General features: G+C 49.1%; 1 long non-coding RNA gene across 1 annotated transcript in view; it reads left to right on the top strand.

Annotated features, from left to right (window-relative positions):
- Positions 1 to 13,135, top strand: part of LOC112671412 (uncharacterized) — a 180,890-nt gene that overhangs the window by 68,738 nt on the left and 99,017 nt on the right. The window lies entirely within an intron of this gene.

Here is a 13,135-nt window from a genome sequence, read left to right as displayed (position 1 = left end):
TTCACTCAGCACTGTGTCACATATCCTTCTCCATGTATTCATATGCACTCCCTCTTTGTGACAGTCACATTACATTCCGTCATGTGAATGTGTCACAAGTTACTCAACTGGCCGTTCTAAATACTTCCTAACCCAGTCTGCCTCTAAGACCCAAATGTCCAAAGGACTAGAAGAGGGGAGAGTCTTCATTTTGCTGCTGCCATCCGGAAGTCTGTGATGGCTCCTCAGATCTTGACTTCTCAGGGCTTGGTGCCCAGGAATGACTGGCAGCAGCTGGAGGATATGGCACCAGTAGTAACAATAATTAACATTTCTACAGCTTACAGGGCCAGGCCCTGTTCTCAGCACTTTCCACATATTTTCTCACTTAATCTTGTCAACAACTCTACGAGGTCGTACCATTTTATAGTTGGGGAAATCAAGTCTGAGAAAGAGAGAAAGTAGTAATGTGTGCAAGATCACCCAGTAAGTGGCTGTGCTGGGGATTTGAACCCAGCAATGTGGCACCAGTATGGTGCCTTTAACTACCAAACTAGTCTGCTTGGTTGGAGACTTCGGGCTGGCTATCAGGAACAAAAAGACTTTTTGATCTGTCCCCCTAAATTTTGACAAATTATATTGTGAGGCTTGATTTTTTTTTTTTTAACCAAGAAAATCATTTCTAGTTTCCCTCTATAGAATTCAAGAGTTCAGACCCCTTGGGCCAGTCATTCTAGGGCAAGGCCCTGCTGACTGACTGGTAGGCCACAGGTCAATATTTTGAACTGGTCCTGAGTCGTGTGGCCTGACACTCCTTCCCAGGATCGAAATGACAAGGACTTCCCCCTGATGACAAAGCCTTCTTCATCCTGTACCAATATGTTTCTGTGTGGAAGCTGACCCCATTACTGGGTTGAATCTAGTGGTTCTAACTGAGGGGTCCAGGGGCTGCTGTGTACTGTTCAGCTGTATATGGGGACTCTGGAGACACACCACAATCACTGAGCTGCTTTTGTAATCCTTGGGTCCAGACCTTGGGTTCCAAAGGAACCTTTGTGGGTAGGGCCTAGACTCGTACCTCTTGGAAAGGGCCCCCAGTGAATCCGATGCCCAGCCCTGGCCAAGGGGTTCAACCTTAGGTTTCCCTCTGCCTCAAATGCCGATTGTACAGAGAGTCTCCCATCCATCTCGGGCATGTTTGGTGTGGAGGTTGAGGCTGTGCGAGTGGCAGCTCCTTGGAGCATGCTGTCTGAAACCCAGAGTTGAGACCCTCCCTGCTGGCATCCAGGGACTGAGGGTGATTAGTGTCAACGGTCCTGCAATTGTGAACAATCCTAGAAGTGCTACTAATTGTTACTGGCACCATAAATAGATGGAGAAACTACTCAAACTGAACCATTCTGTAAACTTACAGTTGAATAATCAAAGGCTTTGGCCATTCTCAAGCTTAAGAGAACACTGTTTTTTGTGTGTGTGTTTTATTTTGCTTTCCCTTCTCTTTTCCATTTTCCTTAAAGGAGGATCAGAAAACAAATCAAAACAAACAGACAAGAATGCATTTTCTTGACCCAAAAGGGAGCCAAGTTACTCTGATTATGTACTTTCAGCCTAAGGTGGTGTACACATCTTCCTATCTACAGGTGTCTAGGCCTCTGATGATGGGGAGGGGCTTCAGCTCTGAGTTCCAGCCTTTTCTTCCCAGTAGCTAATCCCATCCCTGCTGCTACATTTTTTTTTAAAGATTTTATTTATTTATTTATTTATTTATTTATTTATTTATTTATTTATTCATTAGAGACACAGAGAGAGAGAGGCAGAGACATAGGCAGAGGGAGAAGATGGCTCCTTGTGGTGAGCCCCATGCAGGACTTGATCCCAGGACCCGGGGATTACAACCTAAGCCAAAGGCAGATGCTCAACCACTGAGACACCCAGGCCTCCCATGCTTCCGGTTTCTGAACTTGACCTCTGAGGCTAGACTGCTGGTGTGAGGACTCAGGGATAAGATTTGAAGCAGTGACCCTCTGGTTTCCCTGGAGTAGCTGAGGCAATGTCTCTTCGTAGCCCTTGTCTGTCAGATTCCAGGACCCTCTGCATGGCAAACAGTAGGCGGCTAGCAGGCTGGAGATCTCGCAGCCTACCCCTTTGGTGTGCAGGCCAGGACACTGAGAAGCAGAGAGTGGCACTAAAGTTCCTAAGGCCTCTTAGCTGAAGAGGGACAGTGCCTGGACAAGTACACAAGTCTTCAGGTCCTCCGGTCCTTGGTCAAACAGAGCAATGTTGTGTGTATGCCTAGGAGTGTGACTCTGGGTGGAGTGCCCCTCCGCCACCACCACCACCCCACGCCCATGCTGGGGGGCCAGCCTCCCCCAGGAAGTCACAGACTCTTGTCATGCTGTACCACAGACACAGCGGCTTATCTCATCTTTGGATTTCTGTAGAGGACAGATAATGGCATGCTCTTGCCTGATAGCACCTTCACAGGTCACCCATCCCAGAGTCTGCTGTGTTCAGGCTGCTTAAGACCAGGAAGGCTCTGCTTTCCAAAGGCATGATTCCTTAGTGGTGGCTTTCCAGCACCCATGGTACAAATTTGTTGAATTACTAAAAAACATTTATTTGCCACATTGGATCCTAGAACAGGAAAATGACATTAGTGGGTAAACTGGTAACATCCAAATAAAATGTAAACTTTATTTAATAGTAACCCACCCATGTTAATTACTTAGTTTTGAAAGACATACCCAGGTTGTGTAAGATGCTACCATTAGGGGAAACTGAGTGAAGGGGATCTAGGAACTCCCTTTACTGTCTTTGTAATTTCTAGAAATCTGAAATTATTCAAAATTAAAAGCTTATTAAAAAAAAACTATTTGGTAGAATATCCTCAGCTCTGGTTGCCTACTCTACCTCCATCTGCCTGAATCTGGCCCTCCTTTTCTTCTCTTACTTTGTTTCCCAAGAGAATAGGTAACAATCCTATTCTGCTGTGCTGACATTTTCTCCTGATGGCTTGCTCCAACAGGAGACCACTGTAGACCTCCTTAGAGACAGAGCAAGAGTCTGCACTCACCACAAAAATGAGATGAGCCCATGGGGGTGCAGTGGGTGGAAGCCTGCAGTGGGGCCCCACTTTGGGATGCAGGAGGGAGCCACGCTTCCAAGGGAGACTTAGGAGTCCTCTCTCCACTTTGGGGCAGATGTGATGGAGGCAGGCCGTTCAGAGGGATTATGTCCCCCAAGGTCTGCTGAACCTTTATCTCCAAGGAGAGGAAGACTGAAAGTTCATCCGTGGCCATGGGTCATGCCTTGTCATGGTCAAAGACATTTTAGGAGATAAAAATGAAAAGACTGAACCAGGAAAATGCATTGGAGGAGCAGCACTGGATGAGGAGGAGGAGGAGAAAGAGGAAGAGGAGGAGGAGGTAAGGGAGGAAAAGGGTGAAAGAGCTTGGTAGGTCATTGAAAAGCTGAGAATTGCGATCTCTGGGATCCGGTCACCCTGTCTCCCCATCTGCCTTTCACCTCCAGCTCCTTCTCATCTCAAGGACAGTTAAGATGTCAGGGATTAGTTGTGGCAGACAGCTGTAGGGAGCCTGTGTAGGGCACGGCAGGGGTGGACGCTGCCCTCCAGCTCTGTCAGAGGACCTTTCAAGTGGTTCAGGGGTTGAGTGGTCTCCGTAGCTGCTTGAGTAGGTCAAGGCCACATGCTTCTCAAAACGAGGGTGGGGTTCACCTGGGCAGGAGGCAGTGTGCTGGCCCATCACAGAATAAGCGAGGTGCACACAGAGCATCAAATGGTAACTAAACACTCTATTCCCAGAACTGTGCTGGGTGCTGGGGATCCACACAATATGACAGAGTTCCTGTCTGCTATATCCTGGAGCAGTGGTTCTCAAACTGTGGTTCCCGGAGCAGCAACATATGCATTATCTGGGAATCTCTGAGGAATGCAGAAACTCTGAGGGTGTGACCCGCTGTTCTGTGCTTTAGCAAGCTCTCCAGGAGGTTTGTGGGTGCGCCAAGGTTTGAGAGGTCCAGTCTAGATGCCATGCTGGCATGGAATGGGTGCTCGATGTCCAGGAGTGGACAGCAGTGGTACCTATGGCAGTAAGTAGGACTTTGTGGCTCCAGTCTCTCCTTCCCTACTGGCTCCGGGCCCATAGGCCCAAGATGGCACATCAAAGGTACCTGGCAGTGGAAAACCCAGAGCTCTCCCAGGCGCATTAACGGTAATACTAGTTATAGTAAGTGCAATGACTGACGCTGAGTGAGAACTCAGTATAAGTCAGCCACTGCTCCAGGGGCTTCCCATGCAACTTAACCCTTCACCCCACCCCAATCCTAAAGCAGGCTCTGTTATCTCCATTTTACTAATGAGGAAACAGATCTTAGAGGGTGTGCAATGAATGAACAATGTAGACAGCATTGTGTTGAGAGTGAAGAATCATCAGGGTGGGTGGGAAGGGTTGACCTGGGCATCATTTCAGCAGGAGGGCAGTCCTGGCAGGAGTGTCATAGGCAACATTGGAGATAAAGAGCCCAACGCTGTGGAAAAACTTTCTGCTTCCCCTTGAATCCCAGGAAGACCCTTGGGCATCAGGCACTTCCCAGAACCTTCCATCGTAGCCCCTTCCTCCTGAATATTGGTGACTGGTGTTCATTCATGCTCCACCTGTGTTTATTGAGAGCTTGAGGGGAAGCTGCAGCCATACCATGAGTCCCTACTTAAATGAGGGGCCCTGACTCTTAGCTTGGTCCAGATGGCCCTGAGAGCCTTGGAGCTAGAGTTCTGGGGAGCATGGGCAGGAGGTGAGGACCTCTAAGGTGCGTCTGCTCAGGGCCCAGAGTCCCCTCACCCCACCAGTCTCTGTGGCCAGCGGCTGCTCTGTTCCCCGCCAGGCCTCCCATGCAAGCTGAGGAGCCTGCTCCCCCTCCGTCTGGCTAGCCTTTAGTTTGGGGGGCAGGGAGGGGCAGGGCTGTGGGCTGAATCCCCTGAAGAGACCTCAGTTTGTTCCCTGTCCCACCTTTAGGTTGAGTCCTGGCAGCCCTCCTCACTTGCCTCTCCACCCACCCCTCCCCAAGCCTCCCAGAGTTCTCCCACTGTGGGAGAAGGCCAGGGGTGGGCCCAGGAGCAGGCGAGGAGCACAAACCTGCGAGGTGCCCCTGAGTTAAGCCCTGTGCACTCACAGCTTTGCTGAGGCTCACTCTGCTCTCTGAGGGACTCCACTGGGGAAGTATCAGGGTGATACATATCCTCAATAGGATGGTGCTTGCAGGTTTGAGAATAGAGGACTCTTGGAGGGAAGGGAGGAATAGTTTGAAGGTAAGCAACAGTTAGAGGCAGTAGGTGCCGGCTTGCTCGCTGAGGTCCCTCCACGGTGTGGCTAGGAAGAGCCCAGTGAAATGTTTGCTGGAATGAGTAGCATGAGCCCTGCCAGGAAGCTAGGGAAAGCCCCCCCCCCCAAAAAAAGCACCTCAGGATCACCCGGAGGATGAGCGCAATAGGAGGCAGCGTGCGCAGCATGGGGTGAAGAAGTTAAGGCAGCCTCCGTCCCAGGAGGATGAGTGTCCGGCTGAGCCTGGGAGACTCAGAGGCTGGCGGGGATTTCAGTGGATGAACACTGCAGAGAGATGCTTTCCAAGCGGGGCCATGGGCCAGGAAAAATGCGTGTAGGTAAGAAGGGCCATGGGGAATGAAGGAGTCACCCCGAGGCTCTCTGGCCCCCGGAGCCCTGGGCTGCACGTGTTCCCGGTCTGCAGCAGGCTCCCCCAAGGTCATTAACTGCGGCAGGGGAAACACCTGCCCCTGGTCTGCGCCAGGGGTTTTATGTCGTCTTCATTGCTTCGTGCTTATCTCATTTATGATTATAGAAAAGATTCTTGGCAGCTGTCACCAAATCCTAACAGAGCCTTTAATGTTCCTCGTATATCCTGAATGTGTCATTAATTCCACACTACACATTTATGCATTTCTTTCACTTGCAATAAAAGTCTAGAAAAATGTAACTTCAATAGAAATGCCTGTGAGGACAATAAAGCATATAAACACTCACTCTTCTAGCACTTGAGGTAGGTGTGTGAACACATAAGAGCATCACGCAAAGAGCGTGGACTGAAGCCACCACGGGCTTGAAGAAGACACCAGGCCGTGGGCAGGTGGAGGTCCTGCGTGCCCTGGAAAGAAAGACGATTTGTGTGACAGCTGGCCCAACCCCGGGCTCTCTCAGGGTGAGTCTTGAAAGCGTCACAGCTGCTGCGTTTTACTCCCTCACCTCTCTTAGGGGGGTTAGCACGGTTCTTTGGCTTCTACTCTTGAAATGATATGCAGAGGCCCCTGCCACCATGTCCCTGTCACCTTCCTGCTGGAACCATGAGCAGGACCCTGTGTCAGGCCTACCCGGATGCAGGGGCTTATCCTGCTGTAATCTGTGGCTCTGGATAAGCAGCTCAGCAACAGGCTTGCTCTTCAGAGGTTGCCCCAGCCCCCTGAGCATCAGTGTCCACCCTGCTCCCCTCATGGAAGGCCCAGTTTGTCTGGAGTGGAAGCCTTGCCCTGGGATCAGAATGGTTTCTGGTGCTTCTCTACCCCTGCTTTGCCTGACAGGCCTCTCTGATCCTGGCCCCATGGCTGCCCAGACCTCGGAGGTTGAGCAGCTTTCCAGGTCAACCTAGATGGAAAGCAGACACTGGTCTAGATGCCAGTGTCTGCACCTCCCAACAGCCCTCACCTGTTCGGTGCCCACCCTACTCTGTTGACTGGGTCTCTTCTCCCAGCTACCACAATGTGGTCATCTGGTAGCCCACCGAGACCTGGTTGGGGTCACCCCCGTACGAAGGCAAGCCCCTAATAAATCCACTTAGCAAGTGATGCATTAACTAGCAGCCTTTTCATGAGCACTTACAGTGTAGTTGACCCTGTGGAAGGTGGCAGGTACAAGATATACTCCCCTGCTCTCAAAGTGAATGCTAAGTGTCGTCAAGTCCAGGCAGGTGATGTTTATAAGGGTGCTGTAACACCACGTAGGTGCAGTTCCTGGGGCCTGTGAGCCTTGCTTTAGCCCTGAAAGGAGTTAAGCACAGAGCCCTTGTGAGAAATTCCGAAGCATCGTGCCGCCTGCATGACGAGTGGGGCCTGTGCATGTTCAGGTGAAATTAGAGTGTTTCCGCATATCATTCAAGTTTTCAGGATACGCTAATAATCATCCAACCTCAGCTGCCCCAGAAGCCATCCAGAAGTCCGATTGGAGTCTTGCCAAACTTGGCATGTGGGCAGCACTTTGGATTCGAGGCTGTAAGCTCAGACCTGCCTTTGCCACTATAGCCTGCTCACTATGTACCCAACACACCCAGGAGTGTTCCCACAAAGCCAGCTGGGGGACTTGAGGCCGGGGCTCTAGAGAGGAAAGAGAGGCCCCCCCACTGCGTGCTGCCCAGGGGAGAGCAGGTGTCAGTCACCAGGCAGGGTGGCTGGGACTTGTGAGATGCTCAGCCTTTTTCTCCTGAGTGCAGGACACTCTTTCATACACCAGGGCTTTCTAAGAGCTGGCAGTGGTGAAGGAGACCGGCCCCTAGGAAGTGCCAGGGGTGGCACCAGAGGATCTCAATGTCACAGCAGCTTTAGGGGCTTGGCCCTTCTGGGGAAGCTGAAATCCCAGCTCCTTCACTGCATGGAAGAATGAATGGGGAGAAGAAGCTGTCACCAAAAAAAGCCTCCGTGGCCGCGCCACCATCTTCTGAGTTAGCACCAAATGCTGACAAAGTCTGGGGCCAGCCACAGCCTTCAAGTTTTCAAACAGGGCGGTACCCTTGTTGTGAAGTCTTCTAATGGTCTTAGTAAAATTAAACGTGGGTCAGGGATGAGCCCTCAAAACTACATTAGAGGCTCTGTAGAGCATTTACTTGAGCGTAGAGAACTCTTAGATGGCTGCCAAGGTTCATCATCCTCTGGGACGTCGAGTGGACCTGAATATTAAGTTCTGGCTGGGAGACGTTACTGGAGAGAAGTGTCCCAGAGACAAGGAGTATCTAGCTTGGAGTAAGAACTGTTCCCAGCACCCTTGGGATTGTAGGATTGCTGACCCCAGACAAGGGACCTAATGCCCCCATAAGGAAGTCCAGAGAATCCTAGACCTGCTCTGGGGGTGGTGGCCAGTTTCACTGACCAATGTTGTGCTGGAGGCCCAGGGAGAACCTGTGAGCCAAACCTAAGTTTCTCATCTATCTCAAATATGCTTTTTGTCGATGTCCAGGGTTGCTGACACTGGACAAGGCAGCCATAGCTCAGTGGAAATTTAAGACAATCAGGTTAGCAGGAATGGCCTTGTGGTAAAGATGATGCAGAAGCAAGACGCAACTATAAAAGAAACCACCCCTGCCTCCCTGCCCCCCCCCAAAAAAAGAAAAGCTCCTTCCAGCCCACACCCCGTGCCTCACTGTTGGCCCACACTGAGGCGCTCAGACTATAAGAAGCACTATGGAAAGCCTGAGGGCTGAACCCAGGGACACCCCCTAGGCCATAAGAGGTGGGATCCTCTGGGGCTAAGCCTTGGCCTGTTGGCTTGGTGGACAGGATAGGAGGGACCAAATCCTTGGTGCATAGGGGCTCTTTCTAGTGGAGCTCTGTGCGGGTAGAGAGAGCAGTGTTATTCAGACTTCCTTCTGAAGCCTCCTATCCTGCCTGTTGGGAGCTCATTACTCCTCAGAGGAGCGTTTGGCTTCCCTGACCTCGCTGGACCTGCTCAAAGTCATCCTTGTTAGTGTAAGAGGTGACATAGATGAGGAATTCTAAATTAGCACCTGCTTTTGCAGAAGTCCCTGTAGCCTCATTTCTGAGGCCCAGATTGGTTTCACTATGCTTGGTTTCTGAGCACCAATTGATTCATTCTTGGGGAGAGCATGCAGCAAGAAGAAACCCATTGATAGGCAGTGCATGGAGCCCTGGTGAGCCGCCCTTTGAATTTTTTTTGTGGCTTATTTTATTTTTCATAGGAAAGAAGTAAATGCCTGGAGTGGGGAAAAGGGGTGAGAAATCCAAGCACCAAGTTTGCGAGAAACCATCTCTTTTGAAGACCTCTGATATGTGTCTATTTTTTTCTTTACCACCAAGCAGTTAATTTTGACATTATCTGAAGATACAGTCAGAATCCCACAGGTTAAGGGATTGGTCCTACAAGACTCCATGCACCACACCCCTCCATTTCAGATGCTGTTTCCAAGTCCAGATCATCACCTGTGCTTCTGATTGACCAGCTGTATATCAGAAGTTCCCACGAACTCCTTCTTGGGCTCAATTAATTTGCTAGAGCAGCTTACAGAACTCAGAGAAACATTTTACTTACTGGATTACAGGTTTATTCTAAAAGGGCTATAACTCAGGAGCAGCCAGATGGAAGAGCTGCATAGAGCAGTGTATGTAGGAAGGGGCGAGGAGCGTCCATACTCTCTCTCTAGGCTTGCCGCACTCCCAGCACCTCCTGCTCACCACCAACAAGCTCCCCAAAGCTAGTCCTTTTGGATTTTTATAGAGGCATCATTACATTACATTGATCGACTAAATCATTGGCCTTTGGTGACTGAACTCAATCCTCAATCCTTATCCTTTTTTCTCCCTCCCTGGAGTGGGGTGGACTAAAAGTTTCAACTCTCTAATCACAGGGTTGATTTCCTTGGCAACCAGCCCCCATCCTCAGGTTATCTAGGGGCTTTCCAAAACTCATATCATTAGCATGACAAAAGACACCTAATAACTCTCATCACTTAGGAAACTCCTAGGGTTTTAGAAGCTCTGTATCAGGACAAAGAAGAAGATCAAATACATATATTTTATTATAAATGACAATACCATAGACCTTTATTGGGGGAATCCTCCCATCCTCCAATCAACCAATCAGCAAGGCTTCATTGAACAATTCCCACGTTCTAAACTCTACAAGAGCTTTAAGAAAAGATAGTGAGAAAAAAAAAAAAGAAAAGAAAAGATAATGAGAGGTAAAAGAAGCACCTTGGAGACAAAGGTCCGGACCTTGAGAAAGTAGCTCCAGGACAGGGCCATACAAGCCAGGTGCCCTGTAAGCGGTACTTGGCAGGAACTGAGTTGCCATTAAGACAAGTGAGGATGGGAAAAACCTCAGAGTTTTGCAATCCCCAGCTGCTAAACTCTACAAAAGGGAAAGAACAGAGGTAGAGGAGCTAGAAACCCTTGGTGATGCCTGGGTTCTGCCCCTGAATTGCTGCGTGATGCCAATTGGGGCACCAGCCTCCCCAGGTCTTCCCTGATCTGAAGGATGGATTTGATGACGTTTGCCCTGCCTACCTTTGGGGGTGCTCGAGAGGATGTAATGAGACTGGGTATGGAGATGAAACATCTCAGGGAGTTACTGAGAAACTATTGTTGCTGAGAAGGTTTGGTCAGCGAGACCTTGGAGAGCACCAGGAAGGAACAGCCACCCCAGTGTCACATGTCCTCAAAAACTGTTGTTTTCTTGGATCTCACTTCTCCCTGCCTTTGTCTAACTACGATGTCCTTCTTATCCTCTAAGACCTGGATCAGACCCCACTCCCCCAGGGAGCCTACCTGAGCTTCCTTATGCTGGGCCCCATTGTCTTAATGCCTAGTGGCCAAGCTAACCATTTGTGTGAACCTCCTCTGCTGCACCAGGAATGACTAGGAGCGAAGACTTATTTTATGTATCTCTAAATCCCAGAACACACAGAAGGTTCCCATTTGTGGATGTGAGCTGGATGTGATGACCTCACATCCTCCCTGGAGGCTCCGCGCAGAGAAGAGGTTCTAGGCCCTCAAAGCCTAAACAGACCGCTCTTCCTTCCAGGGTGTCTTACTCTCTGCTAAGTAAGGATTCGGAGGCTGTTTCTGATTTGGAAATTGCAGCCAGAGTGCTTTCGGTGCTGTTTTCCAAAGTCAACATTCCCAAGCTGAACTGGAGTGGAGAGGAAACAGTGCCCCTGGACCTCGGAAGAAAGGATCAGTGTGGTTCCATTATTCAATTAGGCTGAAGAACGCTCACAGGCGTATCCTGAACGAAGGGTGGTGGGGGCACCAGGGAAGCCAGACGTTACATGTTATTGGACCATCCTCCGGATCTAGAGAGGGAGCCTGGGGTGGGAAGAAGAACATGGGGCGAAAGGTCAGGGTGCTGGCCTCAAAGATGCCACTAATTATGTGCATTTAGTCATTCAGGGCCTCTGTTTTGTCATCTGCCAAATGCGGATATGTTGTTATTTCCCAGAATTGTTGTGCGACTCAATTTAGGCAATCCTTATTTAAAAAAAAAGGGGGGGGGGTTTGAAAATCTCCCAAGCCCCACTGTGGTCAAATGGAAGATACATGGGGTCATTTCTGATCTCTACAGTCCTGGTTAAGTCTCAGCCTTCTCTGGACCTCAGATTCTTCAACTGAAACAAATCAGGTGTTGGATTGGATTGTCCTGATAGCCACACAGAGTTCAAAATGTTCGTGTTAGCTCTTTTGATCAGCAGAGACTGAGAAGAGACACACACATAATTGGTTTATATTCCAAAACACACTGGTTGACTGGCATTTGCATAGTCATGAATTATTGCTATTGCCAACCTAATTAAACATTCATAAAATGCTGAGCACCCCTCTTGGCCTTGTACTTATTGACATTTTATTGTTTGGCTCTTGTATTATCATTGACTTTGTGGATGTGCATGACTGTGATCCATCTAGACCAGCACTATCCAATAGAAATATTACATAAGCCACATATATAATTTAAAATTTTCTAGTAGCCACATTAAAAGAAGTAAAAAGAAGTAAGATAAATTGATTTTAACAATGTGTTATTTATCCTAGTATATCAAAGTAGTATTATCTTTGCATGCAAAATATAAACCATATTTGTACTTTTTTTAATATAATATACTGAGAGTCTGTGTCAGTTTTCATCAGACACATTTCAAATGCACAATGGCCATATGTGGCTAGTGGCTACCATATTGGATAGAGCGGGTCTGGATTGTAAGGCTCCTGAAGGCAAGGATTGCATTCTGTGGTATTTTAGCACTTGCACGCTGCTCTAGAGTTTACAGGCCCTTTTTGATATGTCATCCTCCTTCAATCCTTACTCTTGTATGGCAAAGTTGATATAGTTACTGATGCCATTTTATACACAAGAAGTCTGAGGCTTTGAGGAGAGCAAGTGCTTGTCCAAGGCCAAATAGTAACGCACATGGGCTTGTAGCCTAGCTGTCCTGAGGTTCCAAAGGTAGAGAGAGTTCTAATAGGGCAGCTGCCTTCATTTACTGGTCCACTTAGCTGTGGCTCCACTGGTTGGCTCATCTGGGTGGACACTGTGCCTCATGCTGACATGGACAAGGCATCTCCTCCTCCATTTTGCAAGGAGATGGAAATGGAGGTTGTTTCCTTGTTAGGTTTCTCTCTCACTTTCTTTCTCTTTCTTTCAAGAGAAGGCTAAGGCTGGAGGATGACTCTAGCAGGATTGTCAGTATCTTTATCAGTCTATCTACAAGCCTACTTCAGCATCTCTGTCGGGACCCAGGGCTGGGTACATTCCTGCATTTCAGACTGTGTTTCCCCTCCTCGTTATCTCCCAATTCTGTGAGTCCCCCTGCCTGGCTCCTCTTTCCTCCTTGGTCTGTATCCTCTAGCAGAGCCTGGAGATGGTTATCACACACACTCTCCATTAGATCTGACTTTAGCCAAACTAAACACAGTTTTCTCTCTCATGTGGTGATCTTGGCTTATTGTTTTTAAGAACAGACATCCTATTTGCTTTTCTGATGAGGACTCTCATTCTGAAAGCCTAGGCCTTCCTGCTGCCTTGGTCTGTGCCACTCTGAGAGGAGCCTGGTGTACTAGCAAAGCCCTTAGCTACAAGCTACTCACCTGTGGTATCAGGTGATAGTTCTAGAAAATCAGTAAGGAGGTCCTGGACTTGAGGGCAGGTGGAGGAGATGCAGGAGGCAGAGCCAGAAGCCATTATCCAGTGTTGATGCTCACTTGGAAATGCCTGGCTAGGAGGCAGCACTGGCGCTGAGGAGGAAGCAAGGCACAGAGTTCGAGGCTTCTGCGCTGAAGTAGACAATACACAGTCAGGGCTCTGGGAGGGAGAGGAGTTCTGAGGAGGGGCCCCTCACAGGCAGGGACCAC

This window comes from Canis lupus, chromosome 10 (genome assembly GCF_003254725.2).
Source record: "Canis lupus dingo isolate Sandy chromosome 10, ASM325472v2, whole genome shotgun sequence".
Taxonomy (NCBI): Eukaryota; Metazoa; Chordata; class Mammalia; order Carnivora; family Canidae; genus Canis; species Canis lupus.
Note: the sequence above shows the minus strand (reverse complement) of the source record. Positions and strands in the feature narration are given on the sequence as shown.